Source organism: Hemitrygon akajei, unplaced genomic scaffold (genome assembly GCF_048418815.1).
Source record: "Hemitrygon akajei unplaced genomic scaffold, sHemAka1.3 Scf000042, whole genome shotgun sequence".
Taxonomy (NCBI): Eukaryota; Metazoa; Chordata; class Chondrichthyes; order Myliobatiformes; family Dasyatidae; genus Hemitrygon; species Hemitrygon akajei.
Window position 1 is genome coordinate 9177020 of NW_027331928.1, and position 27699 is coordinate 9204718.

Here is a 27699-nt window from a genome sequence, read left to right on the forward strand (position 1 = left end):
AGGAAGAAGTGAAACACAGGATCAGTAACACAGTCCGAGAACTTCAAAATGCAAACCACTCCCAGTCACACCGTCCCAGAGTGCTGTCCGTCCCCAAGACTGGGACATCTCCGGAGACGGTGCCACTGAAAGTCTCCTAGTCTCTCCGTCCTGGACAGCTGTCTGTCCCCAGCACTGGGATAACACAGAAAACGTGCCATTAAAACTTCCCAGACACACCTTCCCGGGGGATATCCGGCTCCCAACACTGGGACGACTCTGGAGAGGCTGTCAATCACTCCGGTCAATAACTCATAAACAGTCGTCACCAGAATGTATAGCATTCCGAGCCTCACATTCCCGGGGAGCTGCCTGTCCCCAGCATTGGTACCACTCTGAACAAAATTTCATCAAATGCAAGCACAACGTTCGAGTCGGTCCCGTAAGTTTGAGGGGAGACAGGGGTTTAGTTCAGTTTGTCATCAAACATGAAAAATTCGTATATTGAACAGTCAGGATCGATATCACTGACGGATATTACTGCCGCGATCATCAAGCGGGAAGCTTGTAAAATGACCCCAAACAGGCTCACACCGGTTTACAGACAGAAGGCCAGACACGAATATCTGTGCTCACTCACCAGGAACTCCAATGACGACAATGAACACGTTCAGTATTTTGTCCACACGGAGGTAACTAAGAAACAAAGCAGGCATTTCCTCTGGTCAGTGATCTGTCCCCGTGAGCTACAGGCGATCTCCAGGAATGAAATGTCAAGGCTGAACATACCTGGGGTTTTAATAACATTTACCGACTCCACGGGGACAGGTTTCAACAGATTTAAAAATAAATATTTTCAAAATGATTTACAAATTGATTACGTCAGCCAAGTGCAATCACGGGTTGCAACATCGTGATTTACTGAGTGAATTTATTGTGAAAACAATGGAAATTGTGATGTGACTAAGGGGTGTAAATTGCGAATTGCATTCCTCCAGCAAAGGGGATATTGTTTCAAACTCCATCAGACACAACTCTCCACCGCACCTTGTGTCAGTGCGACTCTTGTCCATCGGCTGAGCAGATTGACTGAGAGTAAAGAGGCCTCTCCACTCTGATTCTCCACCTGTTGTAATCACAGCTCATCTCACTGTAACCTTATCTCTCACTCCCGATACGAGAAACCATCCTCAGCTTGTTCGAGTAAAGTGGACCAAACTTTGTCCTGGGTTGTTAACATGTTTACGTTCATCATCACTGTGACAAATGTTTACTCTGATCAAAGAAACTTCTGCCTTCTGTTTGTCCTACATAGAACAGAGAAAGATAAAGAACAGGAACAGACCCTTCGGCCCACATTGACTGTGCTAACTATGACTTCATATTAAACGGAACCCACCTACCAACATTTGGTCAGTCCCCCTACACTCCCTAACTGTTCGTGCGTCAATCCTCACAACAGTAATCTTGGGCTTCTGAGATCTCAGTTCTCAGAAACGTTTTGACCATCTGTGTGGATTTGTTGGAACCGACAAAAGTGACTGAACCTTCAAAGTTGTCTCACCAATTGCAAAGTGCTTCCACTGTAAATCTGTTCCTTCAGAGGAACCGTTTGTCAGACACAACAAATTGAATTGTGACAGTGTAGCTTGTGGTCTTGTACCGAATCGCCTACTGGTAGCATTGTCACCAGGATTATAAACTCTTGACGTAGTTTAAGTTGGAGGGTCTCTGCCGAGAGTGTATCTATTTGTGATGATAAATAAACACTTCCATATCCACAAACCTCACCAGTATCTTAAGTGACTTACTCACAGTTGGAAAACTTGGGTAGTCTTTCAGTATCAACACGTAATGTCCATCAACATGCCTCATGGTGGAGAGAGAGGTTTTCCCTCTCCCACAGGGAGAGAGGAGGAAAACACAGCTCATGTATAATGATGTTCCCAGAAGTTGAGGGCCAGAGTTAGTGAGAAGGATTAGTCTCACCCAAACTGAGGCTTTCCTTCATCGGGAAGGGGGACACTGGATCAACATTCAGGAGACCCGCTGATGGGTACATGGATGGGAAGGGTATGAAAGGCGACGCTTCTGGTGCAGGTCGATGGGAATAGTTTTGATAAGTACAGCACAGGAAACGTTCCGTCACAGAGTCTTATAGCAGGGAAAAGACCCTCCAGCGCATGCGCCCATGCTATTTAGAGGTACATTCAAAATAGTTCAAGTCCCCGAAGAGCTGGGTGAAAGGAAGCCAGGGCAGGAATACAGATGGAACGGGTGGGCCGAAGGGCCTGTGTCAACGCTGTCAGGGAGGATTTCCTCCGACCCTTGACTCTATTCCTCTCAACAGATCCTGGCTGACCTGCTAAGCTTCTTGAATAGTTGCATTAAGTTCGACTTAGTATTCTGTACAAAGGATCTTTTGTGCTGGAAGGCTGCAGAGAAGATTGTGATGATGATTGTAGGGACTTGATCCATAATACCATAAGACCATAAGATTTGGGAGCAGAGTTATGCCATTCAGTCCATTTAGTCTGTTCCGCCGATCCCAGATCCCACACTGAATCCCTTACACCTCGCCATACCTTTTGATGCCCCGACCGATCAACTTCCAGAATATACACAGAAACTTTGCCTCCGCCGAAGTCTATGGCAGAGCATTCCACAGATACACTACCCTCAGACTAACAAAACTCCTCCCTCCCTGTCACATACAAGAGACTTTCTTCAGATGATGAAAATCCAAGCAACAAATGCTGGGCGATCTTAGCATTTGATAAAACGGACAGTTGACGTCTTGGGACGAGACCAGTCGGCAGGACTGGAGACAGAAAAGAAAAAGATAAGGTACAGATTTTAAAAGAGTAACATAAGGTGACAGGTGATAACGGGGGGGGGGGGTTGAAATAAACAGCTGCTGAAGCTGATTGGTGAAAGAGATACAGAGCTGCAGAAGTGGGAGTCTGACAGGTGAGGATGGAAGACCGTGGAAGAAAGAAAAACAGTTAGAAGCCACAAAGGGAAGCGATTGGCGGGCAGGCAGATAAGGAGCGAGACGGAGAAAGAGGATGGGGCCTGGTGAAAGGAGGGCGGGAGTACCATTACCGAAAGTCTGAGAAATCTTCTTCATGCTGTCAACTTGGAGGCGACTCCGACGGAACGTAAGGTGTCGTTTTCGAACCTGAGTAGGACCTCGTCTCGTCAGTCGAGGAAGCCAGGATCTGACATATTGGAATGGGAAGTGGCACTTAATTGGGTGGCCAGTGGCAGATATCCCTTCATTTATGTGCTCGGTGAAATGTCTACCAACCTACGTTATGTCTCACCGATATATGTGGCGCTACCTTGGGAACACCAATCACTGTAGATGACTGTATTGGTCTGCAGAGGGATCTTTGAATCTGAGCTCATAATTCACCGTTACTGGTTCCAGTGTCAGGCAGTTGTGTCGGTTGTATAAATCTCTAGTTTAAAGCAGAGAATTTGGATGGTGAGGGGAAAATATTTATCGGGATACTGCCTGGATAACGTGAGACTGGACAATATAGGGAAGTTTCCTCCGGAGCGCCGAAGACACCAACATGTCTAACGCACTTTATAGGAACCAGCGAAGATAGAAGAATCCGTTGGAGTCTGGTGGCACTATTTTCAACAGCGATTATTAATAAAATATACAAATCAATATCAATAATGCAAATATCTAGATAATACACTTTAGCAATAATAAACCTAAAAGTGTGGGAATAATAATAATCAATAATAAACAAGATCTATCGATGAGTAGGGGATAATGAATTGTCATATGCAAGTATAAAGTTCAGTTCAGTTCACACGTGCTGAGGTAGATGTTGGTTGTTGTGTTGTAATCGTTGGAGAGAGAGAAAGAGAGCGAGCGAGCAGTAACAGCTACAGGCAGGCAAACCTTCCTTTACGTTCTTGATCCGTGGATGTGTTGTGGCCATACAGGTATAACCCCTCTGTCCTTCAGCTGGACCGTTCTTCTGTGGTGGACTCGTCACTCTGGCATGAGTGGACACACAGAAAAGTCCCGACCGGCCCTGCTATAACACTATGAGTTAAGCTGACCAATTCTTTGTTCGGTCTCCGATGCCCCACACCTCCTCGTGGGTTCCAACGCTCAATAGTGTGTCTCCTGGTGTGTCTGAAGGGTGTCTCCCCGGACCTCACTTTTATCCCTACTCACGGGGTCCCAGTTGTCCATCAATTTTGAATGGCTGTGTCCATCAAACCAGCCCACTCCGGCTGTCCACTGAGGAATGTTAATGAACAGAATGGTATAAGGTAAATAACCTTCTCAGAAGCCATAAGTCTTTCAGAGGTATAATACGGTGAATCATAATATGGTGTAGCAGATGTTCCAGTTCCAGCATGTTTTCCCTTACATCTCTCTCTCTCTCATTAGCAGCATGGCAACAGTAACGGTTTGTGATTCTTCCAATGGGGGGACATGGGCAACTCTGCACCCTTCTGCCCATCAGAGCTTTTCATCCTTCGTAACAGGGGGCACAAGCAGTGTGGATAGTCGGCATCTTTTCTTTGAGGAGGACCTTTATAAGACCACAGGGCATATAGTTCATGAGAATGGATGAACAGTACCTCAATAGTCCCTTCTTGCACTGTTTCTGCAGTGTGTAATTTAGTGGATGTTCTGTATCTTTTCCTGACACTGCTGCTGTAAAGACACGCTTTCGTCAGATAGTGACGTTAAACCTGACTCAGAATGTTTAGAGAAGATGTGCGTTCAAGTCAAGTCAAGTCAAGTCAGTTTTATTGTCATTTCGACCATAGCTGATGGTACATTACATTTTAAAAACGAGACAACGTTTTCCAGGACCATGGTGTTACATGACACAGTACAAAAACTAGACTGAACTACGTAAAAAATAAAACAACGCAGAGAAAGCTACACTAGACTACAGACCTACACAGGACTGCATACATTGCACAAAAAACAGTGCAGGCATTACAATAAATAATAAACAGACAATAGGGCAGCAAGGTGTCAGTCCAGGCTCTGGGTATTGAGGAGTCTGATAGCTTGGGGGAAGAAACTGTTACATAGTCTGGACGTGAGAGCCCGAATGCTTCGGAGCCTTTACCCAGAAGGCAGGATGGAGAAGAGATTGTTGCAAGTTTTGATTTTAATACTCATCGTGGTGGGCGCAGTGAATGAATGTAAGTAGCGGTGGATAATGCAGATGTGACAGAGGCTATTATATACCAGATGAATGTGTGGAGAAGGGAGTTATGCAGACCCAGCTCAGGTTGAAAGGATTGATTTGGCAAGGCATACAATGAGCAGGTCCATTGGTTCAGAAAAACACAGTGAGCAGCAGGGCCTGATTTCCTCCTGTACTGTTCGATGTTGTTGAGACCACATCTGGAAAACTGTGAGCATCTCTGGTCGGCCGCCTCTGGAAGGACTTGATTAACCTAAAAAGCCGGAGTAAGAATTCACGGCTTTCGTTGCCGGGACTGGAGTACTCGAGTCAGAGGCGATGCAACACCAATTCTCTCCGTCGCCACAGGCCCCAGTGTAACGATGCAATCGTGGGATAATGAAAAGTGTGTCCAACATAGAACATATCACTTAGAATTCTACAGAACATTAAAGACCCTTCGGCCCACACTGTTGTACCATCCATGTAACCTATTCTGAAATCTGCCTATAAATTCCCTACGGCATACCCGTCATTTTTTATCTAAACTCTACCTACCTATCGAAAAGTCCCTTAAAAGACCCTAATTATTCCGTCTACAACACTGTGCCCGCAGTCTATTGCACGCACCCACCATCCTCTGTCTGAATAAACTTAACCCTGATATCCTCCCCCACCCCACCCGCCCCCGCCCCCGGACCTACTGCCAAGCACCTTAAAAGTATGCCCCCTAGTGTTAGCCATTTGACACCACGGACAAAGCCTCTGGCCATCCACACGATGAATACCTTTCATCATCGAATAGATCTCTCTCATGAACCGTCGGTCCAAGGAGAAGAGGTCGTGTTCACTTAACATATTTCATAAGGAATACGTTTCCATCCAGGCAATATCCTTACGAATTTCCTTTGCACTCTAATTGATCCACATTCTTCCTGCGTGAAATGACAAGAAATGGGGTCTACCTAAGTTCCTATTTAGCCTTAACGGTACATCCACGTTCTCGAACTCAATTCTCTGATTGATGAAAGCTCACCGACCATCCGCTTTCTTAACATTGACCACCTGCGCAGCATCTTTGAAAATCTTATGGATGGACAAGGACCCCCATTTCCCGCTGATATTCCACACTGCCAAGAGTCTTATCATTAATATTATATTATGTCCTCAAATTTGAGGTACCGAAATGAACCGCTTTATACGTACCTGGGTTGAACTCCATCAGCCGCTTCTCAGCCCAGCTCTGCACCATATCGATGTCCCGCTGTAATTTCTGACCACACTCCAGACAGGCCACAACACTGCCAATTGTTGTGTCATAAGTAAACGTACTAACCCACCCCTCTACTTCCTCTTCCAGGCCATTTATGAAAATCACATTAAGGAGAGATCCCAGAACAGATTTCCGCGGAACACCACTGGTCACTATACACCATGCAGAAATACAAACATCTATAACCACTCTTTGCCTTCTGTGGGCAAGCTAATTCAGGATAAGCATGGCACGGTCGCATTGGATCCCATGCCTCCTTACCTTCTGAATGTGCCTCGCCTGGGGAACATTATCAAAAGCCATACTGAAATCCAAGTATACTACATCCACGGCCCTAACTTTATCAACGAGTTTTGTTTCATTGTCAGATAATTCTGTCAGGTTCGCAATGCACGACATGTCCTTGACAAAACCATGCTGACCACCGCTAATCTGATTACCACACCAAAGGCTCATGAGTCCTGACTCCCAGGATCTTCTCCAACAACCTGCCCACGTCACGAGTCAATAATTTAATGGGTTATCTCTAATCCTTTTCTTGAACAACAAACAACATCTGCGACTTTCCCTTCTTCCGGTACATACTTCCACCCAAGTGATGATGCAAAGATCATCATCAGAGACTCAGCAATCTCTTTTCCCTCGTTTCCCACCACAGCAGGCTGTCTCGGTGAATTATCTAACTTAATACCTTTCAAAAGCCTGAACACAACCTTTTTCTCAATCTCATTAAGTACCTCTGCTACCTCCTCTAATTCCATGCACACACTTCCACTACTGCACCTCATTGTTCATAATCTGACACGGCTCAGCTTCTTGCTCTTCACATAATTTACCATGCGGTTTTCCTTAATCCTGCTCACCAAGACCTTCAGATTTCCCTACCTCTCCTAATTTTACTCTTCAGTTCCTTCCCGGCAAGCTTGTAATTACCTGGAACTCTGTAAGTATCTAGCTTCTTTTTTTGAACTGTCGCGTTTTCGTGTCTTCGAATCCAGAGTCTTCACATCTCTTGCACACTATGGTTCTTTTACCTTCCATTCATTCCCTGTTTCGATGGAACATGCAAATGCAGAACGCCGTGCTTATGTCCCCTGCTCTATGTCTGCCGTGCATTTCCCTGAGAACGTCTGTTCCCGATCTGTGCTTCCAAGTTGCTGCATATTAGCATTTTAAATGCCACAAATTGTTCATAACAGTAACGTTACATTGTTTTTCCCTATGAGTTTCATTGAGTTTAGATTAACCAGTTTGATAAATTCTAAGGATTCCTTTTGGCCTGAGAGTTTAGTAGTTCATAAACATATTAAGGAAAACTAACATGGTATATCAACCACTGTCTACAGGTGGGTCAAACGATACTTTAATTAGTATTGTCCGTGTGCTATTTGTGCCTGAAATACAGGTATGATACAGAAACAACTTAACAACCATTCATCAGTATACACAGCAGTATTGGTTTCCCACATATTAGCCTGACAGTAGGTGGGGGATATTTATACATGTGGAGTTGAAATTTGTTCAGATTACTTTTTGGATTTGATGAGTCTTAAAACAGGTCTTTCTGCTGAAGGTCAGATTTACTGTTATAAAATCATCAAATGTAATTCCACATAGAACGTATTGATTTACATGTCATATTCTTAAAGATCGTTGCTCACAGAGGTGTTGGGGGGAAGGAGCGAGTTGACTATTTTGTTGTAAAACAGTTAAGAGTCAACTCTGGATATGGACCTTCCACTTAGAAATTAGAAGCGAAGCAATTGTGGAGTTAACAATTGTGGGCTTTTTCCATGACTTCTGGCATAATGGGAACAAGGACGCTTAACAAATGGTTAACATATCATACTGATTTACTGAATGTATTACAGAACACGTAAAAGTGTTAAGTTGATGGGAAAAGGCGGTTAAACAACAAGGGAAGGAATTATATAGACGTGAATTAGAATTGGCCAAACTTTGCTTAATTATTCCTTATGTCATGTTGGGAGACATCATTCGGGGTCGTGTAGACTTTGTCATAATGAAAAGGTTGCACACATACTATTTTAGAGTGAGGCATATCAGATAGAAAGAAATCAGATTCACGATTCAATACAATTTTTAAGGTTAATAGTTTTAATTTAAAAACTTTCCGAATTTATGGGAGGGATTTTAATTTAATTCACAACATTTTGTTCCATTGACTATAATCTATTGGGTTTCTTTGGGTTAATTTATCATTGATTAGAAAAGAAAATAAGCAGTGAAGGTTTTATTTACAAATTCCCAGTACCGTATGACAGTCCTGTTGGTGGCAGGAATGCGCATTTAGGTTGGACTGTCCACCGGTGCTTATTCAAATCCCGCCCTTTCCTCTTTTACGTTAACCACTCACTCAAGGGGAAGGCCGAACCTGGTGTGATTGATATTTGATTAGACAAACAGTATCTGAATAGTGCGACAAGGTCGGACTGAGATTGATGGACGTGAATGGGAAAAGATCGACATATTCGCTTACCAATGGATGGTCGGCATTCCGGAGTAGTTCTTTGACTGTATTCTGGTTGGGCCACGGCGGTTCAGGATCGGCAGGACAGTGGTTTTCCGCCAACACCTATCTACCCTCCACACACACACACACACACACACACACACACACACACCACACACACACACATGCACCCTCCACACACACACACACACACACACACACACACACACACACATACACACAAACACACACACACACGCACACACACGCCCACACACACACACACACACACACACACACACACACACACACACACACACACACACACACACACACACACACACACACACACAACACACTAATGTCACGGAGATGTCAGTCGATGAGGCAACCCGGCCGGGAATTATAACTGAGGGTGAAATTGATATGCTGGAGCCCGGAATGGAGACACTTCGGCCGCATCTCAGGACCTGGATTTATTAATGAACAGAAGCACCCAGGTGACCGGATACTTCACGGCACTGATCACGTGCTCCCTGAATTTCGACTGTGTGGCCACGTAAATAATGGTGTTGGTGCAGCAGCTGAGATCCCTCAGGAAACCCCCGACGTAGTGAAAGATCCATTCAGAATCATTGAAATCGAATCCTTTTCCTGAAACCTGATAATATATGCCATTTACAGTGTACGTCATCCACAGGAGGATGAAGCTGCCGGAGATGGTGAAGAGTAAAACCACAGACCTCCTCCTGCTCTCCATCTCCGGGTCACTGCGATTCTCCCCCTTGCTCTGACCCTTCAGCCCCTTACGGACCCGACTGGCCACTAAAATGTGCCTGACAGTCAGAGCGTTGAGCAGTAGGACCCCAGCATAAGGTAGAAATGGGGTTAAAAATGTATCCTACCAGTCGTATCCTACCCACCCGGGGTCAGTGAGGTAATTCTCCAATTCAACACAGAGCCAGGGTATATTGTCGATGATCACCAAGTGTTGCAACATGAAATATCGCGGAATGTTTTTCAGACAGAAGAGTACGCCGGTTGTTGTTAGAACCACAGCCGCAGTTTTCCCGGTGCAATATTTCGTTTTCAGCTTCGCGCAGCAAATAATGACAAACCGATCAAAGGTGAAAGCGACTGTGAACCAGACAGAGCAGTCAGAGGCTGTGAATCTCAGTATCCGAAACAGCCGGGACTCTGGCACCTGGAAGTAAACGACCATCCGAGTTTATTTCCTGCGTCCACAAAATCGCCTATCTGACTCCCTGACTAAAGAGTCCTCTATCACTATTGCCTTCCTCTTCCCTTCCCCACCCTTCTGAGCTACAGGGCCCGACTCTCTGTCAGATGAACGGCCACTACCGCTTCCTGCAGTTAGGCTGTTAATCACACCCCCCCAAAAGTACTCAAAGTGGAGTACTTATTGTCAAGGGGTACAGCTCAGGGGTACTCTCTAGTACCTGACTCTTCCCCTTCCCCCTCCTGATTGTGCCACACTTGTCTGTCTCCCTTGGTCCCGGTTTGCCCACCTGCCTATGACTCCTATCGATCACATCCTCGCTCCCCCTGACTAGGCGAAGGTCATCGAGCTACATCTCCAGTTCTCTAACTCAGTCCCTCAGGATCTGCAGCTCGCATATCTAGTGCAGATATGACCGTGCTGGAGGCTGGGAGACTCCAGGACCGCCCGCCCCCACTGCACATCTGACACTGAGCACATGAAACTGGCCTCGCACACATACTTCCTACCTCGTGAAAGGTGAAAGCGACGGTGAACCAGACAGAGCAGTCAGAAGCTGTCAATCTCAGTACATGGTTAACACTGCACACAGGGGTGATGTCCAGGAAATTCACCGGGAAGTAATACACATTCAATTGAAACAAAATGACCTCGCTGACAATGCTCAGTAGATCCGCCGCTGCCATGGCCACCAGGTAGCGAGTGGTGCAGGTGGAGAGGCCGCACTTCCCCCGGTAAAGGATCACAATTGTCAGAAAATTCACTGGAGAGAGAGAGAGAGAGAGAGAGAGAGAGAGAGAGAGAGAGAGAGAGAGAGAGAGAGGAGAGAGAGAGAGAGAGAGAGAGAGAGAGAGAGAGAGAGAGAGAGAGAGAGAGAGAGAGAGAGAGAGAGAGAGAGAGAGAGAGTGAGAGAAGAGAAGGAAGAGAACATCACCCAGAACACATTCTCCGGGACGTAAGGATCGAGATTCAGCTGAAGATCCGGGGCTGGAGACTGTAAAATGTGGAAATCAGACACGGGTTACAGTGTCCCTGACCTGCCTTTTTCAATATGGAGGTAGGACGAGCTGAGGAATCGGCGGCGAGAACACCGAGCGGCATGAACAGCAATGATCTGTGGTCTCCCGAATCCAGTCGGCGATGGGGCCGATTTCACTGATTTAACCGTGACTGACCGGGCCTCTGGAAACTCTGCATCTGATGGGTCCAATAATGGATACGGAGGGGAGCCACACTCACAGATTACTGGAGGAGCTGGCACGTCAGGCAGCACGAATGGAGTTGAACAAACTCGCCGAGACCGTCCTTAGGACGAAGCCGCGCTCCAATTCACGACGCGTCTCAGCGCGAAAACAGCGACGAGTTGGTAACCAGGATTGAGTAGCTCCGTCAATGGATTGATTCTGGACACGGGTTCAGGTAATCAGACCCAATCGTTGACCAACAAGCTGTAGAATCAGTCTCTAAAGACCCCATAGGGAGACGTGAGACACGGGACCACGGTTCACCCTGATCAATAAACTCAGAAACAGTGACTGAACAATGTTAAACTCTCCCAGTCACCCTTGCTGGAGAGCTCCCTGTCCCCATCATTGTGGCAAATTTAGACAGAGTCCCATTAAAAGCCGCCCTGTCTCACGTTCCCGGACAGCAACACTGGGACAACCCTGGATATGGTGTCATTAGAGGCCGGCACAACGTCCGAGTCCGTTCCATGTCCCCGTGAGTCAGAGGAGAGACAGAGATTCAGTTTTACTCTGTCATTAAATCTGAACATTCAGAAAGTTGCACTGACAGAATTGATATCACTGATATATATTTGTACAACGGTCGGAAAGTTGAACAGACAGGATTGATGTCACTGATATATATATATATATATATATATTTGTACAACGGTCGGAAAGTTGGCAGCGTGTAAAATGGTCGTGAACAGATTCACAGCGGCGAGCACAAAGAAATACCGAACGGGAATTGCTCTGCTGACTCACCAGGAACGCCAAAGATGGCAACGAACAGGTACAATATTTTCTCCACACTCAAGTACATATCCGACATTGTAGACATTTTCTCTGTACAGTGATTTGTTCCCCTGTGCTGCGGACGGTCTCTCGGAATGTCATGCTGAGGCAGCACATGCCTGCGGTTTTTAAAACCATTCAGCGACTCCAAAGGGACAGATCTCAACAGATTTAAAAATAGAGAGTTTTAAATTATTTACAGACTAATTACGTCAGTCAAGTGCAATCCCCACGGTGACGGATGGTAAGTAATTGCGTGAATTAATTATAGAACATCTGTGAGGCTCAATCTGTCCTAATTAATGTCATTGAACATCCGAGTGACCTGCCGATGAAATGTGTTTCCAGATGCACTGCAAAGGAACCATTTGCCAGACACAAAATATTGGAGTGAATTAGGTCATTTACAGACAGTCGCCGAGCAGATTAGATTGGAACGGTGTGTGTGTGTGTGTGTGTGTGTGTGTGTGTGTGTGTGTGTGTGTGTGTGTGTGTGTGTGTGTGTGTGTGTGTGTGTGTGTGTGTGTGTGTGTGTGTGTGTGTGTGTGTGTGTGTGTGTGTGTGTGTGTGTGTGTGTGTGTGTGTGTGTGTGTGTGTGTGTGCGCGCGCCAGACGCCAGCAAGCAAACAGGTGTCGTTTTATTATTTATCCCCCGCACGGGTCTTACACAAACACACTGGACAAGGATTGTCTGAATTTTCCCTATCTGTATAACACTCATCACACTGTATTCCTCAATGAAATGTCCCATCGTGTTTCGAACATCAAGTCCCAGCAAACAGTCCGTGTAAATTTTCTCAACCCAAATTTATTTCCCTACTATTTAAGTTTTTCCATTATTCACGAGGAAGAAAGATTGCCTCATCAAAAGTTTTAATATTAGCTCAAGATTGTTTGCTTTCTTATGTCTAATCATGCAGTAACATATATCATCCTTTCCTGGAGACGTCCGACCTGCCCTCTTAAATTCACACATAGACAACTCAACATCACTGATACTATCATTGCCACACCTGACTGCCAACACACCAGTGTACTCACTGAGAACCTTATCCCTACATATTTAACCTCTTCGCTTAAGTTATCTTGTTTATGAATGGCGGCAAATGACACAGCCAACAACTCAACCGTCTCCATTTGAGTAGCGATCATTTTACCCTCATCAATCAATACCGAAATATCAGCATCATTACGGACCGTACTACACATTTCCTTTAATGATTAGCCAAACTTCCCTCAGTTTAATATCCCTTCCAGAATAATCTCAATATGCCCTCCAGTAAAGGCTTTTCGCAATCTTCAACACTTTCCTCAGCACAGCCTGTAGCCTTTTTATTGTTGATAAGGTCACTGGGAGACTGATACTTCTTAACTTGCCTAAACTCTTCAATTCTCTCCCTAATTGATTCTATGCACTCTTCAGCCCACCACGGTGCAGCTTTTCTCCCGTGAATTCCATTTTAATAGGAATCACTTTCAATACAATTGGATGAATAATGTGACATTACATTTTATTGTAAATATCGACATCAAACTCAACATTCAGCCCTGACAGATGCTGATCAGATGAAGCTTTAAACACCTCCCAATTTGCTTTAACAAAAAATTCACAACCTCCCGATTTGCCTCTTGTCCCTGATATAAATCTAAACAACGGCTTACAAAGACAGTCAAATGTCACTTCCCAATCTTTCATCACCCATAGCGTCCAACATGCTGACGACAGCCAATATGTTCCAAACTAAAACTAAATATCTAGGTGTATCAGAGTTATTATAAATACTGTATTTCGTGGTGAGAGTTTCCTGAACACATTTAACATCGGGAGGATTTCACAAGTCAGATATAATGTTTTTTGTTAGAGTATGGAACATTGGAAATCATGTTTCTCGCATTCGTCAGCAATATTTTAATCTCATAATGTCGACTGGGATTCAGACACCAAACGCTTCAGAGCTTCATTTACAGCTTCCCACATAGCATCAGTTATAACAAAATACTTCTCTGCAGGTTTCAAAATACTTTCAATTTCCACAGTTTGATGTGACGACTCAGCAACAGAATTCACCAGTTCGGTTCTAAACATCACGAAATTTATTTTATCCAGCTGTAAAGTACCGTTAATAAGAGAACTGTCATGCCGACATAGATCCATTGATTTCATAGTCTCTTCTCCCACTGGGAAGAGAAGAAACTATCATCGTTTTGTTTAACTGTGTACAAGATCACTCTCCCTGACTGACGTTAATATGAACTGACCGTCGTATGAATTCATATTTGGCGACAGGTACCTCGGCCACTGACAACTGGGGGAAAAAGTGGATCTGAGCTACGACAGGCCGCGTGCAAATCTGCACCAGTCTCAGCCCAAGCACTTCTGCTCCTTCGCCATTTTGGAGTTGATCAATTTGCTGCAGTCGGTAGGTCGCCAGCCCGCCGTTAGTCTCTTCGGGCGGTGTTTGTTGTGGATCAGGAACAGTGTCGAGGAGCGAACTTGGAGCAAACGCAATATGACTACACCTCCCAGGCGGCTACAACCAGTAGTAACGGGGACATCAAATAGCAGATAGGAAGATAGATTCTGGAAAGGTTTAATAGTAACAGGGGTGTTTTTCTGTAAATTGTTAATTTCCCAAATATTGATTGGCATCTCTCTCGAGCAAGGGGGCTAGATGGTGTGTACGTTGTTAGGTGCGTTCAGGAATGTTTTCTGAAAAAGGATATAGATAAGCCTACAGAAAGAGAGGCTGTACTTGATTCGGTATTGGGAAACGAAGCTGGTCAGGTTGCAGGTCTCTCCATGGGAGAGCATTTTGGAGATAGTGATCACAGTTCTAGCTCCTTTCCGATAGCATTGGAGAGGAACAGGAACAGACAAGTTTGGAAAACTTTTAATTGGACTAAGGGGAAATTTCAGGATATCAGGCAGGAACCTGGAAGCATAAATCGGGAATAGATGTTCTCAGGGAAACGCAAGGCAGAAATGTGGAAAATGTTCAGGGGATATTAGCGTGGAGTTCTGCATAGGTACGTTCCAATGAGACAGTGAAAGGATGGTATGGTACAGGAACAGTGGTGAACGAAGGCAGTTAAAAATCCTAGTCCTGAAGGAAAAACAAAAAAACTAAGAAAGGTTCGAAAGGCATTAATAGAGACCATGAAGATTATAAGGCAAGCAGGAAGCTGCTTAGGAATGAATTCAGGAGAGCCAGATAGGGCCATGAGAAGGCCGGCGAGGAGAAATAAAGAAAACCCACAAGTATGTGAAGAGGAGGAGGACAAGATGTGAGAGAATAGGACGAAACAAATGTGACAGTGAAAAACTGTGTATGGAACCGTAGGATATAGCTGAGGTACTTAATGAGCACTCTGCTTCAGTATTCACTACGGGAAAGGATCTTGGCAATTGTAGGGATGACTTACAGCGGATTGAGAATCTTTAGCATATACACATTAAGAAATAGGACGTGCTGGACCCCATCGAAAGCATAAATTTAGATAAGTTAGTGGGACCGGATGAGATGTATCCCAAGCAACTGTGCGAGTAGAGGGAAAAAATTGCTTGAGCCTCCAGTAAGGATCTTTGTATCATCAATAGCAATGGGAGAGGTTCCAGAGGATTGTAGGGTTGTAGAGGTTGTTCTATTATTCACGAAAGTCAGTAGGTATAGCCCAGGAAATTATAGGCCAGTAGATTCTTCCTTCAGTGGTTGGTAATCGGCTGGAGAAGATCCTGAGAGGCAGAATTCATGAACATTTGGAGAGATATAATTTGATCAGGAATTGTCAGCATGGCTTTGTCAAACGCAGGTCGTGCCTTGCGATACTGAATGCATTTTTTGAAGATATGACTCAGGACATTGATGAAGGTAGAGCACTAGATGCAGTGTATATGAATTTCAGCAAGGCATTTGATAAAGTACACCATGTAAAGCATGTTGAGAAATAAGGTGGCATAGGATCCAAGCTGACCTTGCTTTATGGATCCAGACTGGCTTGCTCACAGAAGGCAAAGAGAGGTTGTAGACGGTTCATATTCTACATGGACGTTGGTCATTAGTGGTGTACCTCAGGTATTCTTCCCTTCCTGATTTTTCTAAATTACTTGGATGAGGAAGTGAAGGGACGTACTGATAACACAAAGGTTATTGGTGTTGTGGATAGTCTGGAGGGCTGTCAGAGGCTGCAGCGGGATATTTATAGTTTGCAAAACTGGGCTGAGATTTGGCGGATGGAGTTCAAACCAGATAAGTGTGATGTGGTTCAGTTTGGTCAGTGAGATATGATGACAAATTGCATTAATGGTAAGATTCTTGGCAGTGTGGAGGATCAGACGGTTCTTGGCAGTCGACACTGCAAACTGCGGCGCAGGTCAACTCTGTGGTTAAGAAGGCACAAGGTGCATTGGCCTTCGTCAACCATGGGATTGAGTTTAAGAGCAGGTAATGTTACACCTATATAGGACCCTTGTCAGACCCAACTTGGAGTACTGTGCTCAGCTCAGGTCACATCACTGCAGGATGGATGTGGGAACGATAGAAAGGATGAGGATGAGATTTACAAGGATGTTTCCTGGATTGGGGAGCATGCCTTATGAGAATAGGTTGAGTGAACTCGGCCTTTTCTCCTTGGAGAGACGGAGAATGAGAGGTGACCTGATAGACGTGTACAAGATAATGAGAGGCATTGATCGAGTGTGTGGTCCGAGGCTTTTTTTTCCAGTTCTGAAATGTTTGCCACAAGAGGAATCAGGTCTGGGAAGTAGGCACAGATTAGATGTCAGGGGTAAGTCTTTTACGCAGAGAGTGGTGAGTGCGTCGGATGGGCTACTGGCGACGATGGTGGAAGTGGACGCGATGGGATCTTTTAAGAGACTCTTGGATAGGTACATGGAGTTTACAAAGTCCAAGTTGATTTATTTTTGAAATTCGTCTGGTCGCAGGCTGCCACAAAATTGAAAAAAAAGAGAAAAAAAATGACGATCGAACACCGAAAGAGCAGTGTGAATAAAAACACAATCGGTACAAACAGGACAACTATGCAAACATCTGAAGATCCCGAGCGTCCGTCGCCACGGAGCTGTGATCACGGTAATCTGAGTTCAGCCCAGGGACCAGTAAACCTCACGGAGCGGCCCCTCACCACCAGTCCCGAAACCCGAACCTCTTCCATCGATTGGATCATCCAAACCTCGGGCCGGTCCTCCCTCTCGTAAACCCACTCCCAGCTCTCGGGCCTGGATCACGGCGACCCGACTTCTAATTCCGGCCGGCACTTGACACGATCGGTCCTTTTGTCTCTCCGGGTCTCCGCCGCTTCCACTCCGTTTCGGCCCTTCTCCCCACTGTCCTGCCGCATCTAATCGGTAAACACCTGCATGTCCTCTCCAGCTGTGGCCAAATATTGGCACAGTCCTCACTCTCGGGTCCGGTCCCGCCGCGTCGATTTGCCCCGCCAGGCTTCGCCGCAACCGTCTTGCACCCTCAAGGCTGAAGTTCACACCGGAAAGATGCGAGGTCGCCCAGGAGTATCAAAAGCTCAATTCGTTTATCCGGCTCTGTTTCTCTTTTTGCCCAGATGACGCCTGTCGTGGAGAGGACCTTCGATTCGAAACTGTCGGTCGGAATATTTGGCACCATGAATCCTGATCAAGGCAATGTCCGCACAGAGGAGCGTCACAAATTTTTGAGGGGTGCCGGCGAAGGATGAGCTGTCGGAGACGGGGAGTGATATTGGTGAAGGACAGTAGTGGGCACGTGGAGGTGTGTAGGGGAGGGAGGGATGGCGAAGGCGGTGTGTGGTGTAGGGGAAGGAGGGGGAGGTGAAGAGGGGTGGCCTAGGATTCTGGAAGGTGTGTAGGAGCGAGAGTGGCAGAAGAGGTTTCGTTGGAGCATTGAGGAGGGAGCGGTTAACGGAGGTGCGATAGGCTGTCGGGGAGGGAGGTGTGACAGGGTGGGGATGGAGGGGTGACGTAGACCGAGAAAGCGGTAAGTATCTAAGCGAGTGATGAGGGCGCTAGAGTGTTCACAAAGGGCAGCGGAGATGGGTTGGGTGGGGGAGTGTGTGTTATCGGGGTGGGAGCGGTTGCCGAAGACGGTGTGGGTCACAGGGGAGCTGTGCAGCGGAGGGAGGCTGCGACCGACACGCTATTGTGCGTAGCAAGTGGAGAGGTGACGGAGGCGCGGAACTCTTTCCTGATGAAACGATTTCACAGAGTCCGAGTGAGGCATTGGGAAGGGAGGGGCAATGGAGATGGGGATTGGAGTAGAGGTGGATGGAAGATGAGGGGAGGGGCGATGTAATGACAACCTCTCACCGACTCGCACCCACAGTTCGATACCGGACAGTCCCTAAACTATCTCCACCTTAATCCGCTTTCTCAGCTTTGTTTAAGAGCCGCCCCTCTTCGGACGTCAAGGAAACTACGGGAGAAACGACCCTCGGGTTCCCCTCCTCCGTGGGCGGCGGAGGGACTGTGGACAACGCAGTCTCACCAACCCTTCCCCCTCGCTCTGCTTCAGCCACCAAGGTCACACCTACAATTCCACGGATCTCCCACCAACAGGATCCTCAACGCCCCAGCACCATCAGCCTCGTGCTTGCACACCCCAGCCACACCACACCGAGAATCAGTCGGCTGTAACACGGGGGTGGGGGGAGGGTGACACGACGGGCTATTGATTAGACGCCCCACTCACCCGGGTGGTTCATTATCACCGTGATGTGAATCGATTGGATCTTCCTGTGCATCGGGAAATTCCCTTTCCCCAGCCGATTCCCCAGCGGAGGTTTGAGGGACCATTCTGCCCACCCGCTCACCTCTCCCTCATCACTCCAGCGAATAGGATTACACGGGTTAGGTCAGTACGATCCCCCCACGCCACCACCTGCACCATTACAGCTCGTTGAAGACCTTCATGCAATGGCTATTCGATGGCAAAAGCCTCGCTGTAATGAAATTGCATTGATACGGCTGGGTCCCTTTTCCTTTCCCTTGGATGCTGGGGTTTACCTTATTGGGGTGGCCAGTGATTGCTCTGCAGAGGAGCTGCATGGGTGGGGGTGGGGGTGGGTGGATGTGGAGGGTGTGGTTTATTGCTGAGCGGTTTGGTGTCGTTAATCTGCAGAGTCCTCTCTGCTGTCCTGGGATCTGATCGGCTGATTCTCTTTCTCTTTTTCCTCTGTTCCGATCTCCTCCAAAGCTCTCAGCCTCTCTTCCTATCTCTGTCCTCGCTCCCTGTCTATTACTCTGTTTCTCCCAGACTCCCTGTTTCTCTCCCCTTATCGTGTGGTGTCTCACTTTTCGTTGACGAAGGAAGATTTTCCCGTGTTTCTGCGTTACGTGTTGGACATCATGGCGTTTGTGGAATGCGGGGATCTATGATGGTTTCTATGATCCGTGTTTTTCGCCCATTACTTTCGCTTTTGATCTACCAAGGGAGTGGCTTTTGGAGTGATATTTTGTTCTATTTTGTGCGGGTTAAGAGGGTTGGTGATTGGCGATTGGGATGCCGTTCCTTTCTTTGCGGTGTGGGGTTGATGCTTCACTCGGAACTCCTTTTCTATTCGCTCTTCGTCTCGTTCCTATCTCGGTAGGTGCACGGATGGGAAGGGGTGTGGAAGGCTATTGTCCCGGTGAATGCCGAGTGGACGAGGATGGATAGCAGGTCGGCAGAGACTGGAAGAGCTAGGGGGTCTATGTGTGTGCCAAAGAATACTGTCCATTAAATCATCAACCATTGACGTGAGGTGGGTCTATCTTTTTAAGGAGCAGACGTTCCGCTTTTAAATTAACAATAACTTTTATTAATGGTTTTCTAGAATTTTGCTTGTGGGTAGGGAGAACCCAAATATATTAGTCAATTCCGCAGGAATCCCATGTCCACCCTCTCCATGACGTGCAGTAAATCCCGCCAGGAGCTGGAATCTTATCCCGCTTTAAGAGACGAGATGCGACCTCCTTGGTGCCCTTGTACTTAGAATATTTCAAAAGAAGTTTTTGCGTCGGCAGGATAGTGAAGGTTTGTTCATGCACTCTGACAGCAGGGAAATTTATTTTTAATTTAGAGACATTTTGTATCTTTCACCTGGACCGTTGCAGGAAAAAACGAAATACAACCTGCATAATAGAGTGATGTTAAACCTGACCCGTAATTTCCGGAAGAAGTGCGTTGCAAGTCTTTTTTTCCATAGTCATAATGTTGGGAGTCTGGAATGAATTCCTGGGGTGATGGTGGAGGCAGAGGCGACGGAGGATATTAGAAACCACGTGAATATTATGAGAATGGAGGAATGTGGACCTTGTGTGGACAAACAGGATTGGTTCAGCTGAGCATTAAACTACCAGTTAAACTGGTTCAGACCAACGCAATGAGCAGACCGTCCTGCTCCCATTCTGCCCCTTTCTGGTCTGGTGAGACCACAGCTGGAGAACCGTGTGAATCTCTGGTCGCCCGCCTCAGAAAGGACGTAATTAACCGAGGCAGGCGCGGTAAGGATTCAGGACTTTTGTTGCCGTTACGGCAGGACTCAGGTCGGAAGGAGAATGGATAGTGACTGTGCTCTGATCCCAAGTATGAGCGTGGTGCAACAATGATTGTCCCCTCCGTCTCAACAGGCCCCACTGATACGTTTGCGGGACAATGTTAAGTGGGGCAAATTACTCAACCTGTTCTGAAGAGGAAATGCTAGATATCATTAACAAACTCCATCATAGAATTGTTGCCTTCATTTTACGAGTCGGTGCCTGATATAATGACCAAAGTGTAGAGCGACTGGTTTTGGTTTCCGTCTTTTGTGATAAACTGAAAAGCTATGGACATATTTTACTCGCAGAGTCCTCCGAAGCTGCGACGCCTGCGCACTCATCCCGGAATTCAGAACCACCACCACAAACACACGGTGCACTGTGTCCCGATTTCAAAACTACAAAAACGCATCTGAATTGTCCACTTTCCCCAACTCCAGCCCAGCATTGACGGTGGGTAGAAATTGCAATCAAGGCCGGTCACGAAACATCTGCGGGGCAATGTAAAGTGCGGCAAATGACGCAAGCTGTCCGGAAGAGGAAATGTTCGACATGATTCACAAACTCCGGCTTTGAACTGTGATCGCTTTCCGAGGTGGGACCTTGGTTTCTTCTAAATGGAAGCAGAGGGCTGCGGCTCTGGGTCAAACGCTTAAAACGACACGGACTCGCTTCATTCACAAATCCTACGAACATACGTTGACTGTGCAATCATCCCAGAAATCGGACCCTGCCACTGCAGACTCACGGTGCACGACGCACCGATTGTAAAACAATGAAAATGCACGTCCACTGTCTCCCCTTTCTCAACTCCAGCACCGCAGTGAAACAAAGCAGATCACACCCGTCGGGCAATAAAGCCCCGGCCTGTGCAAAACTCCAGGTAACACTGCCCCCTCCCCCTGGAAACTTTCTCGATAATCCTTTCGACACTCTTTCAACTTAACCGCATTTCGCGCGCTCCCTCTCTCTCTCTCTCTCTCTCTCTCTCTCTCTCTCTCTCTCTCTCTCTCTCTCTCTCTCTCTCTGTCAGACACACACACCCACACACACACACACACACACACACACACACACACACACACACACACACACACACACACACACACACACACACACACACACACACACACACACACACACACACACACACCCTCTCGGAAAAAGCACAAGAGGGGATCAAGCGGTGGATATGAGTATCTGGGACCCGGACTGTTGACACTGCTCCGGGCTCTACTCAGTCCACAGCTTAATTCAACGAATGAAACACCGAGGCGAACGGATATTTCACCGCGCTGATCACTTGCTCTCTGAATTTCGTCTGAGTGACCATGTAAATAAATGTGTTCGTGCAGCAGCTGAAATTCTTCAGCAAGGCTCCGACGCAATGAAAGATCCATTCAGAATCAGTGAAATCGAATCCTATTCCTTTGATCTCATAATACATGAAATTCAACACCCACGTCATCCACAGGAGGATGAAGCTGCCGGAGAGGGTGAAGAGTAAAACCACAGACCTCCTCCGGCTCTCCATCTCCGGGTCCCTGCTGTTCTCCCCCTTGCTCTGACCCCTCAGCCCCTTACGGACACGACTGGCCACAACAATGTGTCTGACCGTTAGAGCGTTGAGCAGCAGAATCACAGCGAAAGGGATGAGCGGATTTAAAGCTATATCGAGCCAATCGTATACTACCCACCCGAGGTCAGTGTAAGTATTGGCCCTGGGTTCACAGAGCCACGGGACATTGTCGATTATCTGTCCGGGTTCCCAGAGGAAGTAGCGGGGAACGCTTCTCAGAAAGGACAGCACGCCGGTTGTTGTGAGAACCACAGCCGCAGTTTTCCCGGTGCAATATTTTGTTTTCAGCTTCTGACAGCAGATGGCGACAAACCGATCAAAAGTGAAGGTGACGGTGAACCAGACAGAACAGTATGTGGCTGTGTGCCTCAGTACTTCGATAACACTGCACACAGGGTAAATCTTCAGAAAATTCCGCCGAAAGTAATAATCTAAGACTTGACGCGAAAAGACCTCTATGACTACGGTCAGCAGATCCCCCGATGCCATGGCCACCAGGTAGCGAGTGGTGCAGGTAGAGAGGCCGCACTTTCCCCGGGACAGGATCACAATCGCCGCTAAATTCACTGCAGGGGGAGAGAATAGAACAGACACCGGGCATTATTAAACTCATTCTCTGGGAATGGACACAGGTTCGGGTTTCAGCCAGAGGTGAGGAGACTAGGTGCGGTGAACGGCTGCTCATCCAACACCAAACATGGGTCACACTGTCTCTGACCTGCCTTCTACAGTGTGGAGATAAGGCGATGTGACGGTAATCGTTGGGGTTAAACATGAGCACCATGAACAACAACGATCTGTGCTCATCCCGGTTCCCGTCACTGATTTAACCGTGACTGCCCAGAACTCAGGAAACTCAGCATCTGACGGGGCCGAGACAGTCTCCGGGGGTCAGAGGGGGTTCTCATTGAAGCCTTCCGAATGTTAAAAGAAGCTGCCGGAGAGGGTGAAGAGTAAAACCACAGACCTCCTCCGGCTCTCCATCTCCGGGTCCCTGCTGTTCTCCCCCTTGCTCTGACCCCTCAGTCCCTTACGGACACGACTGGCCACAACAATGTGTCTGACCGTTAGAGCGTTAAGCAGCAGAATCACAGCGAAAGGGATGAGCGGATTTAAAGCTATATCGAACCAATCGTATACTACCCACCCGAGGTCAGTGTAAGTATTGGCCCTGGGTTCACAGAGCCACGGGACATTGTCGATTATCTGTCCGGGTTCCCAGAGGAAGTAGCGGGGAACGCTTCTCAGAAAGGACACTCTCCCACCTTTTCCATGGTGGGAGAGGCTTGGGCAAGCGGGCACAGCCTCAGAATAGAGGGGGCCCCCCTTTAAAACAGAGATGCGGAGGAATTGCTTTAACCAGAGGGTGGTAGGTCTGTGGGATTTGTTGCCACATGGTGTTGTGGCAGTCAGTTCGCCCGGTATATTTAAGACAGAGATTGCTAGGTTCTTGACTGGGCACGTCATCAAGATTACGGGGAGAAGGTCGGAAACCTGGGGTTGAGGGGAAGGGAAAAAACGGATAAGCCCTGACTGAACGACGGAGCAGAATCGATGGGCCAGATGGACTAATTCTGCTCCTATGTCCTATGGTCTAATAGTGCCCAAAGGGAGACAACACACACAAAATGCTTGGGGAACTCAGCAGCGGTGGCCACATTGAAGAGACACCCAAATTATGCGACCGATGCCTTGCTTCAGGACGAAACGGGGCACTACTTTACTTCGGGTCTGTGAGCGAAAGCCGGGACAACATAGTAACCGGACACTGAGTGGCTCCGCTACTTCTACAGCGCAGCTCGTTCCAGCATCCCACGTCAGTAGATCCGTGACTCAGGTTCAGGAGATCAGACCCAATTATTGACAAACAGGCAATAGAATGTGACTGTGACAGGATCCACAGGAAGAAGTGAAACACAGGATCAGTAACACAGTCCGAGAACTTCAAAATGCAAACCACTCCCAGTCACACCGTCCCAGAGTGCTGTCCGTCCCCAAGACTGGGACATCTCCGGAGACGGTGCCACTGAAAGTCTCCTAGTGTCTCCTTCCTGGACAGCTGTCTGTCCCCAGCACTGGGATAACACAGAAAACGTGCCATTAAAACTTCCCAGGCACACCTTCCCGGGGGATATCCGGCTCCGAACACTGGGACGACTCTGGAGAGGCTGTCAATCACTCCGGTCAATAACCCATAAACAGTCGTCACCAGAATGTATAGCATTCCGAGCCTCACATTCCCGGGGAGCTGCCTGTCCCCAGCATTGGTACCACTCTGAACAAAATTTCATCAAATGCAAGCACAACGTTCGAGTCGGTCCCGTAAGTTTGAGGAGAGACAGGGGTTTAGTTCAGTTTGTCATCAAACATGAAAAATTAGATTATTGAACAGTCAGGATCGATATCACTGACGGATATTACTGCCGCGATCATCAAGCGGGAAGCTTGTAAAATGACCCCAAACAGGCTCACACCGGTTTACAGACAGAAGGCCAGACACGAATATCTGTGCTCACTCACCAGGAACTCCAATGACGACAATGAACACGTTCAGTATTTTGTCCACACGGAGGTAACTAAGAAACAAAGCAGGCATTTCCTCTGGTCAGTGATCTGTCCCCGTGAGCTACAGGCGATCTCCAGGAATGAAATGTCAAGGCTGAACATACCTGGGGTTTTAAGAACATTTACCGACTACACGGGGACAGGTTTCAACAGATTTAAAAATAAATATTTTCAAAATGATTTACAAATTTATTACGTCAGCCAAGTGCAATCACGGGTTGCAACATCGTGATTTACTGAGTGACTTTATTGTGAAAACAATGGAAATTGTGATGTGACTAAGGGGTGTAAATTGCGAATTGCATTCCTCCAGCAAAGGGGATATTGTTTCAAACTCCATCAGACACAACTCTCCACCGCACCTTGTGTCAGTGCGACTCTTGTCCATCGGCTGAGCAGATTGACTGAGAGTAAAGAGGCCTCTCCACTCTGATTCTCCACCTGTTGTAATCACAGCTCATCTCACTGTAACCTTATCTCTCACTCCCGATACGAGAAACCATCCTCAGCTTGTTCGAGTAAAGTGGACCAAACTTTGTCCTGGGTTGTTAACATGTTTACGTTCATCATCTCTGTGACAAATGTTTACTCTGATCAAAGAAACTTCTGCTTTCTGTTTGTCCTACATAGAACAGAGAAAGATAAAGAACAGGAACAGACACTTCGGCCCACATTGACTGTGCTAACTGTGACTTCATATTAAACGGAACCCACCTACCAACATTTGGTCAGTCCCCCTACACTCCCTAACTGTTCGTGCGTCAATCCTCACAACAGTAATCTTGGGCTTCTGAGATCTCAGTTCTCAGAAACGTTTTGACCATTTGTGTGGATTTGTTGGAACCGACAAAAGTGACTGAACCTTCAAAGTTGTCTCACCAATTGCAAAGTGCTTCCACTGTAAATCTGTTCCTTCAGAGGAACCGTTTGTCAGACACAACAAATTGAATTGTGACAGTGTAGCTTGTGGTCTTGTACCGAATCGCCTACTGGTAGCATTGTCACCAGGATTATAAACTCTTGACGTAGTTTAAGTTGGAGGGTCTCTGCCGAGAGTGTATCTATTTGTGATGATAAATAAACACTTCCATATCCACAAACCTCACCAGTATCTTAAGTGACTTACTCACAGTTAGAAAACTTGGGTAGTCTTTCAGTATCAACACGTAATGTCCGTCAATATGCCTCATGGTGGAGAGAGAGGTTTTCCCTCTCCCACAGGGAGAGAGGAGGAAAACACAGCTCATGTATAATGATGTTCCCAGAAGTTGAGGGCCAGAGTTAGGGAGAAGGATTAGTCTCACCCAAACTGAGGCTTTCCTTCATCGGGAAGGGGGACACTGGATCAACATTCAGGAGACCCGCTGATGGGTACATGGATGGGAAGGGTATGAAAGGCGACGCTTCTGGTGCAGGTCGATGGGAATAGTTTTGATAAGTACAGCACAGGAAACGTTCCGTCACAGAGTCTTATAGCAGGGAAAAGACCCTCCAGCGCATGCGCCCATGCTATTTAGAGGTGCATTCAGAATAGTTCAAGTCCCCGAAGAGCTGGGTGAAAGGAAGCCAGGGCAGGAATACAGATGGAACGGGTGGGCCGAAGGGCCTGTGTCAACGCTGTCAGGGAGGGTTTCCTCCGACCCGTGACTCTATTCCTCTCAACAGATCCTGGCTGACCTGCTAAGCTTCTTGAATAGTTGCATTAAGTTCGACTTAGTATTCTGTACAAAGGATCTTTTGTGCTGGAAGGCTGCAGAGAAGATTGTGATGATGATTGTAGGGACTTGATCCATAATACCATAAGACCATAAGATTTGGGAGCAGAGTTATGCCATTCAGTCCATTTAGTCTGTTCCGCCGATCCCAGATCCCACACTGAATCCCTTACACCTCGCCATACCTTTTGATGCCCCGACCGATCAACTTCCAGAATATACACAGAAACTTTGCCTCCGCCGAAGTCTATGGCAGAGCATTCCACAGATACACTACCCTCAGACTAACAAAACACCTCCCTCCCTGTCACATACAAGAGACTTTCTTCAGATGATGAAAATCCAAGCAACAAATGCTGGGCGATCTTAGCATTTGATAAAACGGACAGTTGACGTCTTGGGACGAGACCAGTCGGCAGGACTGGAGAGAGAAAAGAAAAAGATAAGGTATAGATTTTAAAAGAGTAACATAAGGTGACAGGTGAAAACGGGAGGGGAGGGGCTGAAATAAAGAGCTGCTGAAGCTGATTGGTGAAAGAGATACAGAGCTGCAGAAGTGGGAGTCTGACAGGTGAGGATGGAAGACCGTGGAAGAAAGAAAAACAGTTAGAAGCCACAAAGGGAAGCGATTGGCGGGCAGGCAGATAAGTAGCGAGACGGAAAAAGAGGATGGGGCCTGGTGAAAGGAGGGCGGGAGTACCATTACCGAAAGTCTGAGAAATCTTCTTCATGCTGTCAACTTGGAGGCGACTCCGACGGAACGTAAGGTGTCGTTTTCGAACCTGAGTAGGACCTCGTCTCGTCAGTCGAGGAAGCCAGGAACTGACATATTGGAATGGGAAGTGGCACTAAATTGGGTGGCCAGTGGCAGATATCCCTTCATTTACGTGCTCGGTGATATGTCTACCAACCTACGTTATGTCTCACCGATATATGTGGCGCTACCTTGGGAACACCAATCACTGTAGATGACTGTATTGGTCTGCAGAGGGATCGTTGAATCTGAGCTCATAATTCACCGTTACTGGTTCCAGTGTCAGGCAGTTGTGTCGGTTGTATAAATCTCTAGTTTAAAGCAGAGAATTTGGATGGTGAGGGGAAAATATTTATCGGGATACTGCCTGGATAACGTGAGACTGGACAATAT